We start from the raw sequence: 17241 nt of genomic DNA, 5'->3' as shown, positions 1-17241 counted from the left end.
TGTAAACCAATAATTCTTGTTTATTGCAAAGTGAGTCCTATATTCTTCGATTTTGACCGTTATTTCTATTGGTTATCATAATAATACTGTAGTCACTGATCTGGGAACATCACTAAAAAGACATGGCAAAAAAACACAAGCAGATGATCAAATTTATATGGACGAGAATACTGAAGTAGATAATAAAAAGGCTCTTAAAACATACCGTTACTGTGTTTCTTCTCAAAAATGACTTGTCACAACTGAAAGAAAATGATGGCCAAACGCACAACAGTAATCGTTTTGAACGCAGCGGTGAGCTTGTGTAAGCATCGCTTTTATGTCGTGGTCCTACCTTTTTGTCAATACGGAGATCAGAGATTTCTTTAAGAGTCTTTATGACCATTTATTCCATGAAAGTAGAATAAACCAGCCATGCATGAAGAGGTGTGTGTGTGTACACACTTATTCATGCATGGCTGGCTTATTTACCTTTGTGTATGCATGCAAAGAGGAGGGAAAGAAGAGGTGGTGGTGGGTGGGTGGGTGGGGGGGGGGCAGCTTCCCCCTTGACCCTTAAACAGGAATGCCGCAAGCAGCCTGGGTAATTATGTCCCTTAGCCTGATGGCTGTTGGGGAGACCCAGCTGTGTGTGTGTTAGTCTGGGGAGGGCGGGGGTTTGGCTGATAGAAGTTGAATGTGTCAGAGCGGATTGATCATGACACAAACAGATGTATGTTGGTGGAAAACATATCGGCGTCCGCGTGGAGCGGGTCTATCCTGATCATTAAAGAGATGAAAATAAACATCTTGCTCTCATTAACGGCGGCCTGTCCCAGCGGACTTGTCAGTCGCGCAAGCTGACACGCCTCGCCGAGGCCGTACACATGCGCGTACAGATTTTGCTTTTACATAAATGTGTTCCTGTTTAGAAACTGGTGAGCCATGCTGCAGCTGTAATCCGCGAGTGTGTGTCAGCCTGGTGGGCCGCCCCATTTTTTTTTCCTTTTTTTTTTTTTTTTTTCTTTCTCGGTGTCTAAATGGAGATCTAGATTGAATAATAGAAAATGTGTTGGGTTTTTACTCATGGTAAAGAAACTTCTCTCATTGCCACCATATTCTCCCCAAACAGCGTCTCTCTCTCTCTCTCTTTATCTATTGCACTCTCTCTTTCTCAAACACCCGCGCGCGCACACACACACACACACACACACACACACACACACACACACACACACACACACTCACTCACTCATAGCCTCACTCTCTCAGAGGCTATTTAGAAAGGAATGCTCCCGGAGTCTCACATTTCACGAAAGAAGCAGAAAAAGAGGGAGAGAGTGAGCGACATAGAAATAGAGGAAAAAGGGAAAAAAAGATCAAGTGGAGGCACATTTTGGTCTATGAGGTTGTTGCGTGCATGTGTGTGTGTGTGTGTGTGTGTGTGTTTGTGTGAATGTGTGTGACATTTTAGCTTTGTTTTAAAAATTTAACTCCCATAGTGCATAGTGCTGCTGAATGTCATTATAGGACAAGCATCTGGAGGACTAATGAAGTCAGCCCTTTGATTCACTGAGTGTCACACACTGGGGTGAGACTTGATTGGCAGAGGGTATGCCACACTGTGTTTGTGTGCGTGTGTGTGTGTGTGTGTGTGTGTGCCAGAGAGACACCCTTTCTTCTTCATTGTCTTGGCCGTCTCGGAGGCGACCCGGTTTCTGGGCCCTGTGAGAGAGTGTCAGTGTCAAATAGAGAGACTGGCCGTGTAGTAAACAATCCAGCACACTCCTGGGACTGCCACTGTCTCTTTCTCTGCTCATGTAGAGGGGCCTGAAACACATTTGCACTGACTTTTTAAGTGTGAAATAAATAAAGTCAAAATTGGCCGCGTCGAGTCCTGCGAATGCCCCCCCCCTGAAACAGGTCTGGTATACTGATAAGTTTGTCTGAAGCCTTCAGTTCTGCAACGCCAGCCTTCCTAATGAGGCACCTCTCCTCTCTTATGTCGAAATTATAGCCTCAGAGAAGATTTTCTGTGCACGTGCCATGTGAGCATCGATCAGCCCAGACTTGTAAAACAGCTGCCACAATCCAATTTTCTACCTTGCTGTATTCATTTCAAATTTGCGCTCGCTGATGCCATCTTGGGTCAAGCTCGGTTGGAAGAAAAACAAGCACCTGTGGATCAAAGCTGCACACTCACTCAGTCAAACATCATCATCTTGTCTGTTGGGAGTTTCTGTAGATTTTTGTTTTATTTGCTTGTCCGTGGCTGAACCCACTATCCGACTGAAGTAGTCGGCAGACTAATGTCTAACTGACAAGTGGCCCTGTGAATAATGGATGTCTATGGATGGATGGGTCAAAAAAAAAAACATGTCATTGTCATCATTTTCATTGCAGTGAGCAACACAAACAAAACTTCCCTCAACTCCGGTGTGTATGACGGTGGATACGTCAATGGCTAAACTGAACATTTTTTCCCCTACCTCAATTCTTAATTCAATACTCACCTTTGTACCAACCCGTCTTTTTTACGAGGCCCCAAGAGTGCAACGGAAGTGACGAACGGCGTTGTCAGCTCGTCGTGCCAGCCCTGACACAGGCCACCATAGCTAGCTTAGGGGCCCTCAGGTGCTGCTGGGCTCGGTGTCAAGACTCAGCTGCTACAAGTCCCAACACAGCCCTGACACAGCCATGCCACAACACAGGCCCTAAGGCGATCTGTCTCTCCCTCTCTGTGCTTCCACATGCACACAGACTTCTAAAGCTTTGACTTGAATCATCATCCCCCCGGCAGCACGGTAGACAAGAGATGGATTATGGAGAGGAGAAACGAAACACGCTTAAAGTGCAAATTCAGCAACTCTTGACTCCAACATATTTCATCGAAAGTATCTGAACCGGCTCTAAAGTGGATGTATGATGTTTAATTGAAAGAAAATAGTGCGTATTTAATCTAATTTATTCGACTCGGTCTATCCCTCCAAACCGCAAGCTGTTTCAGTGGCAGGTTCTCATATTCACAAGCTCCCTCCCGTCATTGGCTGAGAGCTTCACACTGACTAAAATTACACAACTACACAACTGACAGTAGCGTACCCCCTTGCAAGACTACGGGCTTCCATGGAAAGTAATGAAAACATTGTACGTTTCATATGCGCAACGATACCATACATACGCAAGCCACAACAAAGTACAGTTAAAGAAAAGTAGTTGCATTTATACTGTAGTGGCTTATTGCATGTAAAGGACTTTTAATCTTTATTATCTTTCGTACAGTATTAGTCAAGAAACATGTCCGGGAGATCCTGCAGAACCTGCTGCATGTTGAAATATAGCCATCGAAATGCCATTGAATCAACAATAAGAAAAATAAGACCAAGAGTAAGCCACGCTAGCAGCTCTGCGAGGTTGTACAGCCACTCACAACCGCTTATCGAATGTGGGGCGGGTTTAAGTGCCCGTAAACAAACAAGATGGCTGCCGCCGATTGAATCCGCTAAAGCGTCCGTATTAAAGAATTTGGACAGTAGCTCACCTTACTTACAAATGGTTGAGTGCCGGCTTCTAAGTCACGGCATCCAAACATCTGCGTATTATGTTGAACCGGAGGCCTTATGAATTGGATGTTGGAAGTAGCTACCTAGCTTAGCAGCCGCCGCTATGTCACACTCTGATTGGTTGTAGCGTCCAGAGGCATTTTGGTCTGCCTCACTGATGGCGCCCCTTGCAAATCCAAAATGAACTGAGAGGATGCCAGGCCAAATGTTAGCATGCTAGCATGCTCGCCATGACAATGTGGCCTCCGCCAATGTTTATCAGAATGCTAACATTTGCTAATTAGCACTAAATACAAAGTACAGTTGAGGCTGATGGTAATGCCATTCATTTTGTAGGTCTTTGGTCATAAATCAAAGTATTGGACACCTTTTTAGTAGATAAGTGAGAAATCTTACCTGCTTGTGGCACCACGGAAAAAAAGTCAGGGGGTCATCGAAGTCATGTTTTAAAAATGTATCCTCTGAGGACCATGAATGTCTGTATCAAATCTAATGTTAATCCTTTTTTTTTTTTATAAGATATTTCACTGAAAACCAAAAATGTCAACCTCATGCTCAGAGGATAACCGACATCAGTAGGCTTCATCCTCTGGGGACCATGACTGTCTGTACAAAATGTCATGGCAGTTGAGATATTTCAGTCTGAACCAAAGTGGTGGACTGACTGACATTGCCAGCCATTTTTTTTGTTGTTGTTGTTGTTGCTTGTTCTGTATCTTAGAAACAAGTTTTTACAAGTGCAAGCGAATGTGTTTCCTGGCTAGCATCTGCTTTTGGCGAAAAGAGGGCGATGTTCTCTGTTGTAGGTCAGAGCGAGAGGCAGCAGATCAAAGATGAACAGAGGCAGGGGGGTTAGATGTAGTGGTGTGTTTGTTTGGACCAGAGTTTGAGGAAAAGTGGAAAGTCCAGTGGTGGTTAATTGGTGTGTTTAGGTCTGAGGTCATGAGGGTGGCAACAGGAACACACCGCTCAGCCCTGAGCGGCAGATGGATATACAACCACCACAGAGATGCAGCTCAATCTAATCACAACTAAACACTATGAAGACACGCACAGACCCCCTCTTCTTCTTTTCCTCTCTGACTCTCTCCTCTTCCTCGGGCCCCCCCCCCCCCCCCTCTCTCCGAGCGCTCGCTGCGCCTAAAGCCCAGGGGAGGTCACAGTGTGTCACAGCAGCAAGGGCCTCCAGATGAACCTGTTGGTAAGCCCCCCCCCCCGCCACCCGCACCTCTCAGCACCACCTCCTACCTCTGAAAATACCCTGGAGGCTTGCATGACCTCAGGGGTTCAAGATCAAGCGGGAACAGAGATGATCATGAGGCTTTTTTTTTTATTTCTTCCCTCAAAAACATGTATTTTGAAACTTTTAATTCTGCATCGATAAGCCAGCTCAGTTGAACGCAAAGCGGCCCCTGACGTCCAGCTGGTCCGCTGCCTACTCATGACTGCGCTTTTTTTTTTTTTTATCTTTGTCTTGTATTTTGTATGTGTCAAACTAGGGCTGTTCCGCCGAAAGAGTTTGTCAGGCTGATTTGTAATAATACAAATCCCTTCTATGGTCCATCAGCATCCTCCACCTTTGTTATGAGAGATACAATGTTATTTGTGCTTCCTGTACTACAGTCTGTTGGAGGGCCTTAGGCCATGTCCGTACAAGGATAGCGGGATTCCTGACAGCGCCTCATCATCTGGCTGTTTAGACAGAAAGGATATTATGATGTACCTCCAGCAGCTCCCGAATACACTGTGAATACGCTGTATTATACATAATACATTGTTCTCTAGCAAAAGAAGCAACTGTTACTCTCTCTCTCTCTCTCTCTCTCTCTCTCGCTGTCTCTCAGCAACAATAAAGACACTGGAGGGTTTATGCTTCTGTGGTGGTACGATTCAAAAATAGACATCTGCAATGTATTTTCAGATACTACGCCAACGTTGCAGGACTGTACACCTAACTCATGTCAGCCTTGTTTTTTTAGTCGTCTGTCTCGCACGCGTCTGACTAAACGCATATATTTTTTTAAAACCAGTACACCGGCCTTGTGCTTTACGTGCAAAACTGTTTTGCCTGTTTCCAGACCTCTGAGTTGCTACCCACATCTCCGATTTGCTCATGTGGTTCGAGTGGGCCTGGTGTTAACAAACGGTTGGCCAATCAGAGCTTCGCAGGCGGGATTAAGAATGGCTCCTGTCCTCGAAAAAACACCACGTATACGCTGGGATTGTTCTGCTTAAAGCTAGCCTGAGGACAAAATGAGATTCGCAGTCACTGTTTCTCACCAAAATGCGTTGCGTGTGTGTATCCTCGAGGCCTGATTTTTTTTTGAAACATTTCTTGGCGCGTTACTGCCCCCGGTTGTCGATGGAATACTTGCACCGCCCCTTTAAACAGCATCATATATTTTTTACTTTATTGTTCACTTAAATACTGTAAATGTGTATATTTTTTATTTTCTATTTCTTAATTTTATATTTTGTACATACTTTTAGTTCTAAATTATGCTACTTTTTACTCTTGAATGGGAGCACTGGTACTGTACAATTCCCCCCCGGGTATCAATAAAGTATTTCTGATTCTGATTCTGATCATGCTGCAAAAAAAAAAAAAAAAATGACACCAAACAAGAACCAGCCTTTCACGAAGGTCTAACCTGTGTGCATGTGGCTGAAGTCACTCAACCTTCGCACCCCCCCCCCCTCCCCTTCCTGTGACGCCCATGCCCCCAGTTTGAACGGCAAAAGCTTACGCCGCTCACCGATTTAAATTATTCCCTTTGTGCGTCGCTTTGTGACAGGCTCTCTAACCAGCTGCCTGCTACAATGCGTGTGTGAGTGTGCGCCTGCTAATTTAGTTTTCACTGAGATCACATGGCTGTCAGAAGTGGGGACAGAGATGAGCTGCAACGGTTCCCCATCAAAAGCCCTGATCCTTCCTCTTTAAAGGGGCAGCGCCAGTGGTCAGGGCTGGATGTGCCATATGTACAGTACTTTTGATGTCACCACCAACCCACAGAACCACAGGGCACAGCAACAATACCTCATGGATTTTAAATGTGTCCAAACTCATATCTGGTTTAACACCATGTACAGGCATCCACAGAGGTATTTAGCAGCCTTTTTTCCATTTTGGACCCTCCATGTTTCTCTTCCTTCAACTCCAACGACTCGAGTTTGCACATCAAAGTTCAAGCAAATCCATTACAATTTTGGTCAGAAATGTTCTTATAAATTTATATAAATGCAGGTGGGACCAGACCCTTACTGTACGTTTATTTTTAGGGAGAATGGGTGCATTGTGGTGGACCATGCCTGTTGAGTTAGATGCTGCTGAGAAGTATGCTGCCCTCAAGTTGTCCCATGGCCAACGTTTTGGAGCAGATCTGACATGGACCAGAGGAAAACTTGACATGCAGAAATGTACTGAACAAAAAAAGAGAGACCCGATCCTGCGAACTACCGAACTCTTAAGATTTGTACGCAAAATCAAATTGTGAGCTACAATTTGACATTTTTCATTCAGCTCCCACGTCAGCGGTGTTGTACAGAGGCTGCACAGTTGCCATGAGCTTTCTCAGGAAGTTATTTCGCTACTGTGGATGGGGATATGAGTGTGTTCGTCAGGGTGTGTGAGCTCACAGGTCAAGCAGGGATGAAGCTTCGAGTCACGGCACTTGCACACTCCCCCTGCTCTCAGCCTGACTCATTTCCCGCTCATTGTACCTGGTTCCGTCATCTGCCTACACGACCAGCTGATGTTGAAAGAGCATTGCAACGAGGCTGACTAGTGCTGACAGTACCTGTGAAGCTGCTCAGAGGCTGTCGATGCCGGAAAGGTCAGAGGTCAGGCTCAGCTACGCAGCAGCAGGCCCGGAGCTGGTTGTGTCTTTGCTCAGGGGCAAAGGAGCCTCGCGCCATGGAGCTTCATAGTTGCCCAAAAACAATGAAATGACCCGTGTGCAAAATAGCACTTTCATTGTTAGTGCTCTAGCATGCTACATTAACGAGCGCAAGCTACTTCCTGTCGCTAACTGAGCCCGAGAGAATCCCACTGAAGCGTCATCAAATATTGGCCTCAGTGACTCGCACTAGAATTCACACTGACGTATAGTTTTTCCCCGTCAACGAGTGGCACCGGCAGGATGCTTTCACTTGTGTGCAGCCACAATATTGCAAAGACTTGGCTGCTAAGCTGTCACCTATTACTGCGGCTTGCGCTGTTCAACGCGCGAGCTAGCAGAGAAGAATAATCTGTCCGCTGCACTCAAGAGGCTGAATATTATGAGAGGATGGATGTTAATGGGAGCACTTGATTTGATGATACAGTAGGCTGTCTAAAGGGACTGCAATATTTAAAAAGTAATTGCTCTGATCAAGCCTTACCGTTGTGTCGTTGTTATTATTAGCAGAGCTGTCGTGTTTTGCTTAAATATTCACAATTAAATGTGCCATCGTGGTTTTATCGGCATTGTATATTTTCTTAGCACTTCATTCCTATTAGACAGTTACGTATAAATCGCTGTCTTGATCAGCTGAGGAACAGAAATGATTCCCACTTGATTCCTGTATGAACTGTTCAGTCTCATACAGGATGCAAGCTGCTATTCAGAAGTTGACTCAGCAACTTTTTTTTTTAGATCTAGACAGGTCAGGTAGTGTTTGTCGCAATGGCCAAACAACAACATGGTACTGTTAACTGTTAAAAGTTTTGGTTTAAAGCATTAGGTACTTGATTTCCAAATATGGAAGGATGGAGTTCCATTTGTACAAAGACGTCAGATCTGAGAAGAAGCTGGTGAGAAGTTTACCCTGAAATCTGTATTGGAGTTTACACACTTAGATCTATGTGGAGTGTAGCCCAGCCGCTAGTCCATACAGTAACTTTAGCTTGTTGACAACATTGGTTCACTGGAACAGTTCGGGAAGGATTCGCTCAAGCAGGTACTTCCCCCCCAGCTTCGCTCCAACCAAAACACCGTCCGGTGACAAATGAATATGTCCCTATAATTGCCTCTACTACTGTCCCAACTTCAAGCTGTGCGTGGGGGGGGGGGGGCTAATGCTGCAACACTTCAAATGTGCTCAAATAGCTTGTAAAGACCCAGCTTAATGCAAATGTTAGTGCTTATAGTACAGCTCCTAGTTGTGCCTCATCATCATGGGAAATACACATTCCGTCGTTGCAACTGTTCCCACTACAACAAGAAGCTTGGTCATCCTATCCTTTCTTCTCATCTGAGGTGACTCAACTCCTGGGCACATTTTTCTTTTGGTTGTTTGCCCTCCGTTGAACCCGGTCCGTGATGAATATGATGGCTTAGTGTTAACTTTTAGCGGCAGTGGTAAAAAAAGGTGAATGATGAGAACCGAGAGGGAGATTTTTGCTGTTTCGTTCGTGCATGTGTGGCTTTTTTTTTTTTCCTGGAAGAGCCACAGGTTGGGTCTTGCATAACGGGACCCTGAGACCTTGTAGCCCGCTATCCTTTTATTCCTGGCTCCTGGGCCGGCGAGTATGTCTCTGTGTCCCCCCGTCCCCCCTGCTGAGAGATTCCAGAGGCTCCTCTCTTGGCCTCTCAGGGCTCCTGGGTCACTCGTTTGTCATCATGACCTTTGACCTCTGTAGGCCAGCGTGCCGGGAGGAATGTCGGAGATGTTTACCTTGGCTGAGACTGATGGTGTCCAGGTGGCTCTTTCTTTTTTTTTTCCCTTACGTTTTTTTTTTTTTTCAATCTTGTGTTTTCAGGCATCTTAAGGGCCCCGCCACTCTGCTGAAGCCAGCCGGCCGGCCGGCCAGCCTGGTGACTAATGCAGAGGTAGAGTGAGAGTGTAGAGAGTATGGAGAGTATAGCCCATCATGCTGTTGGTGCTCTGATACGTTTCCTGTTAGTACCAGTGCCAACCAACACAAGTGTTCCACCTGGATCTTTAGTTTCAGCTTTGGCACGTTTTGTGGACGGACTCTTTACATTTGTGTCAGAGAGTATCTGGATTGTTTTGACTGGAAAGTAAGAGAGTCCGAGAGAGAGAGAGAGAGAGAGAGAAAGCTATTGATTGGCCCTGTCTGGGTCCGGTCAGAGAACACACTCATCCAAAGCTCCACTTCCCAGAGTTTGTTAGCCATCAGACAGCCAGCCGAGCGGCGTGGCTAGACAGAGAGGGCATTCAGTAATAGGTAATGGACCCCCCACTTCCAGCTCCCTCCGCCCTCCACTTCAACATGGTGCCATCTATCACTCTCGTACCGGACCTTCCCAGTGGCTCCTTGCTGGGTCCTCATCTACTGGAAACTCTTGGAAAGTTTCCTGCCGCTCCCCTGCCCCGCCCCCAGCCCCCCTCCCCAGCCCCCTCAGCCCCTCTAAAGAGCCCATTAAACAGTGTTGTAATGCAAACAGTAAGTCCAAAGAGAGCGAGGGCCAGGTGTCGGGTGCGGAGGGGATGAGCGTCTAATGCAGCCATTACGAGTGGCGGGGAGGGTGGGTGGATTATCATAAAAGCATCTCCCCTCCCTCTAATGTGGACATGTCTGATCAATACCAGACTCCTGGGAGGGGCTGGAGGGATGGACGGATGGGGGGGGAGGGGGGACGGGGAGCAGCTTTATTAATCTATCTACCGGCTGAACGTTTCGTCGCCACACCACGGGATGGCAGCCACGGGCGGAGGGACAAATGTGGCATTCGTCTACCAAACACGCACAGTCAGAGAGAATAGATTTTTTTTTGTTGTTGTTAGTGAAGCGAGAAAATGAATTTAAAGGCAGACATAAAGATATCTTACGGGTTTATTGAAGCATTATTTAACAAGCATTTTAGTCATTTGTTGCCTAAAATACAGTCCACCGGTTTTTTTTTAAGCAATCATCTGATCTAGGGTAAGATTTAGATGGTTGACAAGCACATTATTCATTGCTACTGAAAGCCTATAAACACGAAAAAGGTCAGCGTCCCGCGTCAGCCGCTCTAGATGATGCTATGTTACCACTGCTTACCTTTTTACGGATGCCAGCGCAGTGGCTGGACGTGGACGTTTTTCGCAGCTTGTTCACGTCCTTTTTCGAATTTTCAGTGGGACTGCAGGTGAATTCAGCCCATAAATTGGTTTCACTTTTCTTTCCAAGAACCAGTAACGTCAGCTGGCAACAACAACACTGCTGGCAGACACATAACATTACATTACCGCTTAATGGTGCAGTGAAATCGGCTTCTGACGGGGAGATGTTCATCAATTCATTGACGACTCGATGATGCCTTATTGAGCGCCATTTGAAATTAAGCTTTGCCTGTCATTACTCTCCACTGAAGGAGATACATTTCTTCCGAAGAATGCTGCTTGTCTCAGCATTGATGTAGACTGTGTGTGTGTGTGTGTGTGTTTGTTCCTGCTAATGCCTTTACCTGCAGGTGTGTCCAACGTGTCCTTTGGAGGGATGTCTTCACACCATTCCAGTGGCAGTTTGAGTAGACAGTCAGCTGGTTTCCATTAGCTATTCCTCATATGGGCCGGACGTCTTTCCAGAGCCCCCCCCCCCCCCCCCACACACACACACACAGTTCCGTTCTAGACTCAAAAACTGAGATGAGCCATGTCAGAGAGCGTCCTCAACACAGATGACATGGGATTCTCACCACTGGGTGGAAAGTAACATTTAATGGTGGCTCATTTGTTTAATGGCCTCATTGAAAGTAAGTTTGACAGATAGATGGCGGTTGCAGTTGATGTGGGACTGCGGTATGGTCTGTGGTTTCCAGCACTGTCAGTAGTCGTACAACAATAGATTAGAAGTCTGTCCTATTGAACTTCCCACAGATGATCAATCCCAGATTAAGTTTAAAGGAGGCCTGTCTGCAGCGCTGTGCTCATTCTCACTGCCACTGCTATAACTGTGTTAACTGATATATTGTATAGGGCTTTTATCTTCTTTCCAAAAAAAACTGCTAGCTGTCGGAGACCCGAGCCAGCTGTTGGCCTGTTGAACGGGATAAAATAATTGAATCACACAGCTTTTCTACATTTTTCAAATGTTATTGGACCGAATAGATCGGAACAGGTGACAATAGAAAAGTGTCTTTTCAGGGGTTTGTACGCTCACCGTTGATTGCACTAATGATTGCATATGGGGCGGTGTGTATCATACAAGTTGCGGTACCTCGTGTGGCTACTACGCCAAAAAATCGCTTCTCAGCCCAGCTCTGTTCCTGGGGGCTTGCACCGGACACATTGACTATCAAGTGATTTCTGGGAAGTGAAGTGCAGAATCACCACAGCAATGAGTGCTAGCACCAAAGACAGAAGCGAATAATGATCTTGCATTTTACAATGAATCATTAACTCCTTCAAAGCCGACATCCACAATCTCAGCTTTGCATGTTCCACATAGAGGTGTTAAGTAATAGTAGTGGTAATGATAATAAGACTAATAATAATTGCGGCAGCGGGTGTTGAGCGGGAACACGGGGGCAGTAGGTGGCTTGCCGATCCACCGATCCAGACTCTACAGCTTCGGAGGCAGGAACACCTGCAGAAAGCAGCAGAAGGAGAGAGGCGAGAGACGAGAAAGTACACTTTATCTTTAGATAATGTGTTTCGGAGGTGTTCTGGGCCAAGTACAATAACTTCAGCACAATAGCTTGAGGTTTAGCTAACTGAATCATCGGGCTTGATTGATAGATATAATTGGGTATCATCTGCATGACAATGAAAGTTGATGGAGTGTTTCCTAATAACATTGCTTAAAGGAAGCATATATAAGGTGAATAGTATCGGTCCAAGCACAGAAAACCACGTGGAACTCTGGCAGTATTTTAAACTGCCGACCACAGCCTTCTAGCAGTACGTACTGGTTTGGCCAAAATGTAGCGTGTCATATATGCAGTATGCCAACGAAAGTAAAATCTGCAGTATGTCAAAAACACCTGGATGTCGTACTTGTTCTGAAAAAAATCTCCAGTATGCATCGGTACCGGGTACCTCGCCTATTGTGTCCCACAATGCACAGCGCTGGCGGCGGTTAGCCATTAACATTACGTAAACTTTGACTTATGTCACCTCGGCAGTCCACCAAAATCTGTTTCTGAGCAAATCTGAGGCGGGAAATAAGCGACTCAGTTACTGAATCATCACTCATACTAGATCTACAAGGCCTAATTAAGAAGTATGTTCCGACTTGCGTAAGGCAGGGGCACTATGCGTGGGCGGAGGATTCATCGTTAACGTGTACAAACTGAGATCGATCTGATAAATACGACTTAAACCTGTTAGTTCCCTTAATGCCAATTAAACGTTCCGGTTTCTGTAATAGGATATGATGGTCAATGGTGTCGAATGCAGCACTGAGGTCTAACAAAACAGAAGCACAGAGGCAAGTCCAAAGGGAGGGTTAGATATAGGTCCATAGTTGGCTAAAAACCCTCTGGATCAAGAGTGGGCTTTTTAAGAAGTGGTTTAATTACAGCTACTTTAAAGGACTGTGGTACGTAGTCACACGAGCGGACTGTGTTGGAAGGTAAGTCGGTTTCTTTGTTTTATTATCTTCTTTTTTAGAGGGACAGTTCGCTATCAACAAGATGATCAATTTGTGAGGGACTAAAGTTAGCACGGGAGTCATCTGTTATATTGAGACATTCAACGTACTGTCAATTCACAGATAGACATCCGGTTTGCCTAATGGCGTGTAGTCCGGTGGTAGGAATTCACAAGTTATAAAATAACGGCCCGACAAGAAAGGATTGTTCAATTTCAATGCCAAAGAGAGAAGAATGTACTCATAGTAAGCACTAATATTCCGCGGTCTTCTTTTAACATTTGAAGAGCACTCAGTGGCCAGCTCTGCCTTCACTAATGCTGTTTTATATAAAACCAATCTCTATGAAAGCCCCGCGCCTCCCACACACATGAGCAGTCCTGACCTCCCCTCATGCTGCATGGTGAAAGCGCTCTACTCACTTTCTTCTTGTCACATCGCTTTCCATCTCCTTCACACATAATCACACACACACTGTCGCTTGACCGCATCACATACCGCGTGCGTCCACAGTAAACAAACGAGTCCTATAGCGCCCTATAACACAAGTGCGATTTCCAGGCTGCCAAAAAGCCCCGTCACGCGCCCCAAATCTTTCACCCCTCTCCTCTTGTTTTATAGTCGCTATCTGGGTCTCTCTCCGCTCTCGGCGTGATTTACAGTGACCCAGTGAAAGTGTCTGCATTGAATAATAGCACGGAATGACAGGTGAACCTCGGGCCATTTGGCGTGGTGTCTGGAGTCTGGTACGGACAGTTTGCAGGGCACGGGGAGGTAATAGCTCCCCTTTTGGCCTTTTTTTTACTGTCAACTAAAGTGAGGAAAGGCAGGCCAACACTTGGATGACATATGTGCCATGTACACACACACACACACACACACACAAAACACAACTTCCCCTTAAGATAATGGCCGGTACAACTTAAACAATGCTAACCAAGGGCCGGACAATTACAGCTTTTCTTGTAATAATACAAACCTGACGTCAGCTAGTATGGGTGTTTAAAAAGTCACAGTAATATTGTATTGTGAACTGTACAAATTACAAACACGTCTAATCAATTAATTGATTGACAAAGTATTCATCAGCAGTGCTTTTGTTCATCTTATTAGCGTTTAGGCGAACAAAAATGCTCTATGTTAAATTTTAGACCGCCACCTCGGGCCATTTTTCGCTTTTTCCGACAGTTAATAGATCAAGCGATTTTATTTGTTAATCAAGGAAACAACAGTGAAATTAAGAATGTAAAGAACTCTGCCGTGATTGCGTTCGTATGAACAGCATTTCGGCCACGAAACGGGAGGGTAAAACAGCCAAATGAAAGCCGTGAAACTCTTTCAGGTGACCCAATCAGCCAAATCTGCATCATCAAGCCAATATCTGCATCATCAAGCCAATAGTGACTGCGAGTGCAAGCGTGTACGCGGGCAGTACTTTGCTCGGCTTCATCACACGAAGAAAACGTAAGGGAGTGTGTAATGCTCTCCCAACACCGCTCATCTGCTCAAGTACTCAAGCCCCTCTGGTTCTCCCCTGCAGGAAGGCTAATGACAGACATGTAAGTAGGCAGCGTGACCTGTTCTGCTGCACATGGAGTTTATTTGCTGTGGTTTTAGCTGCAGCTTCTACGCTCGGCCCCGGGGCGCAAATACGTCTGCGCTGCTGCTCCAGCCCAGGGAGCACCAATCTGACAAGCAGCGCAGGCCTAATCCAGGCCAGGTCTGGGGCTGTGTTTGGTATGCATCCCCCAGGTATGGAATAAATACAAGGCCGGTAAGCAGATCTGCTTGCCTGGACGGCCGCAGGGGAGTGGAGGGCTTTCCAACCTTGCGTTACATGCCTTGACGGGATGTCTCTTATCCATATATGTAACCTCATAACATTTTGGGCTTTTCACAAATAAGAAGAGCTTTGATCTCCTGTGGAAAGTATTGCAGTTTTAATGTCCAACTTCAAGGGCCATTAGCTGCGTTTTCACCAGTTAGTGCGGCGGCTCGGCAAATTTCTGAATGTCAAGTCAGGGGGGTGTTGCTCGCCTAGAGGTTAGAGAGAAGCCGGGGTTACGATTGGAGGGTTGTCAGGTTGAGTTCCTCGCCGGGAGAATGTGGGTGGGGAGAGTGAATGAGTAATACTCTTCCCTCCCTGCGGCGCTTCAATGGAGTTACCTTTGAGCAAGGCACTGGAGCCCCCAGAGCTTCAGTGCGTAAAAGTAGAAAAATGAGATTATACAAGAAGCTGTTAAAGGCGGCGGCGGCGGCGCAGTGAATTCTGGGAAAAGCAGAGTGCTCCATTGGTACTCTCTGGGTGAATTAAGGTTTTCAAAGTCTGTTTAGCAATTTCTATTTACTGAACCTTTTAAAGTGTGTCTCAACCTGGTGCCCCCCTTCCCTCCCTTCCCTCCCTTCCCCCCTTAAACTGCCACAGGTAGAGCAGACACAGGTGTACCTGTTTAAACTTGCTGCGTAATTTGTGGATTAGCAGATGCCTCTAATGGCGAAAATCGTCAGAGCTTCCCCTCTGACGCCGAGGGGGAAGACGGAAGAAGGACCGGGAAGAAAAAAAAACCCCAAAAAAACTCTGAAAGCTCCTCTCTATTGTGTTCCTGCGTTCCCAGTTTCGACCTTGTAAACGGCCTCCGCGTCAACACCCAACAGACAAATAATAAGCGCGAACCATTAATTCATTAAGAACCACTGGATCGAAATGTCTCAAGCAAAGGCGCCAACCATCTCCTCGTTCAGCTTCTCGATTTGTGAGGATTCGCCCGCTATTTGTCTTTGTCCACGCTTGGGCATGTGGAAACCTACAATGGGCACCCCCCCCAAACTATTTTCTAGACCAAGTTATAGACCAAACAGAAACTAACTGGCAGGCTAATCCGAGTTGGCGTTCCTTAATAATAAGGAAGTGCAACGTGTTCATGGTAATTAACCCCAAATTTAATGGATACGCTGTAGCGCTAAATTGTGAATGCCCTATGAGGGTTTTTTTTTTTTTTGACACTTTACTTTGAGAAGTAGCAACAAAATCAAAGGAGCTGAGGGTTTTCTCAAATGTTATCCGAGTTGTCTGATCGTGTTAGTAGGTAAAAAAAAAAAAAAAAACTCCTTCCCTGGAGAAATGAGTCCAAAATGGCAGACTTTTCCCACTCTGAAACCATCTCAACGCCATTACAAACCTGGCCAGACATTCAATGCCGGTTAGCTTTCAACAGATTTCATCGTGTTGAGGTTTTGACACCCTGCTCTGGGTACACGTGTTCCTAAAGGTAACGCAACGATTTAGCTTCTTTTTTTTTTTTTTTTTTTTTTTTTGTCGTGTGTGTGAAGTCCCCCTCCTCCCGAGGAACACTCAACGCAGACGCTGACACATTCCTGACGGCACAAGGCATAACTTGTTATGGAGGCTGTTCACAGGGCTGTGTTAAGGTGAATCCAGACACACACACACACACACACACACACACACACACTGGGCTGTGTGCACCGAGAGGGGCAGCGTTGATTTAGGGCATTACTCAGACACACAGAGAGAGAGAGAGAGAGAGGGGGAAAGAGGGAGAGTCTCCCCTGGCTGCATTAGGAGAGCCTCCAGCCTTTGTGATTCCTTTTGATCAAATCTCTGTGAAAGATGAGTGTCATGCCCTCTTCCAGCCAGCTGTGAGGGGACTGCCCTGTGACTCTGAGGGGGTAGGTGTGTGTGTGTGTGTGTGTGTGCGTGAAAGAGTATGCACACCTCTATGTGCATGCAAGTGTGTGTGTGTGTGTGTGTGTGTGTGTGTGTGCGCAGGCTAGGGAGGGAGCAGGCAGCTCCTGAGGTGAGAATGCCGAGTGGGAGGATCTCATTCCAATCCCCTGTGCCCAGTTTCAACACACACACACACACACACTCAAACACACACGCTGAACATCTTGAGTAGTTTAGAGCCAGTCCACGGCAACATTAGAGGAGAGAAAGCAAGAGGAGGAGTGTGTGCGTGAGCGCGTCTGTGAGTGTGTGTGTGCGCGTGTGTGTGTGTGTACATCTGTGCAGTGAGAGTAAAAATCACAGTGACTACTTCTTCCCCTTTTTTTCTTTTTTTTTTTTCCTCTCTCTCGGTGTGGAGTGGCTCAGTGTGTGCGAGGAGACGGAGGAGCAGAGTACATGTGTGTCTGTGTTGTTGAAGGAGATGCTGCCGGGTG

This window comes from Enoplosus armatus, chromosome 1 (genome assembly GCF_043641665.1).
Source record: "Enoplosus armatus isolate fEnoArm2 chromosome 1, fEnoArm2.hap1, whole genome shotgun sequence".
NCBI lineage: Eukaryota > Metazoa > Chordata > Actinopteri > Centrarchiformes > Enoplosidae > Enoplosus > Enoplosus armatus.
This window is presented reverse-complemented; position numbering follows the sequence as displayed.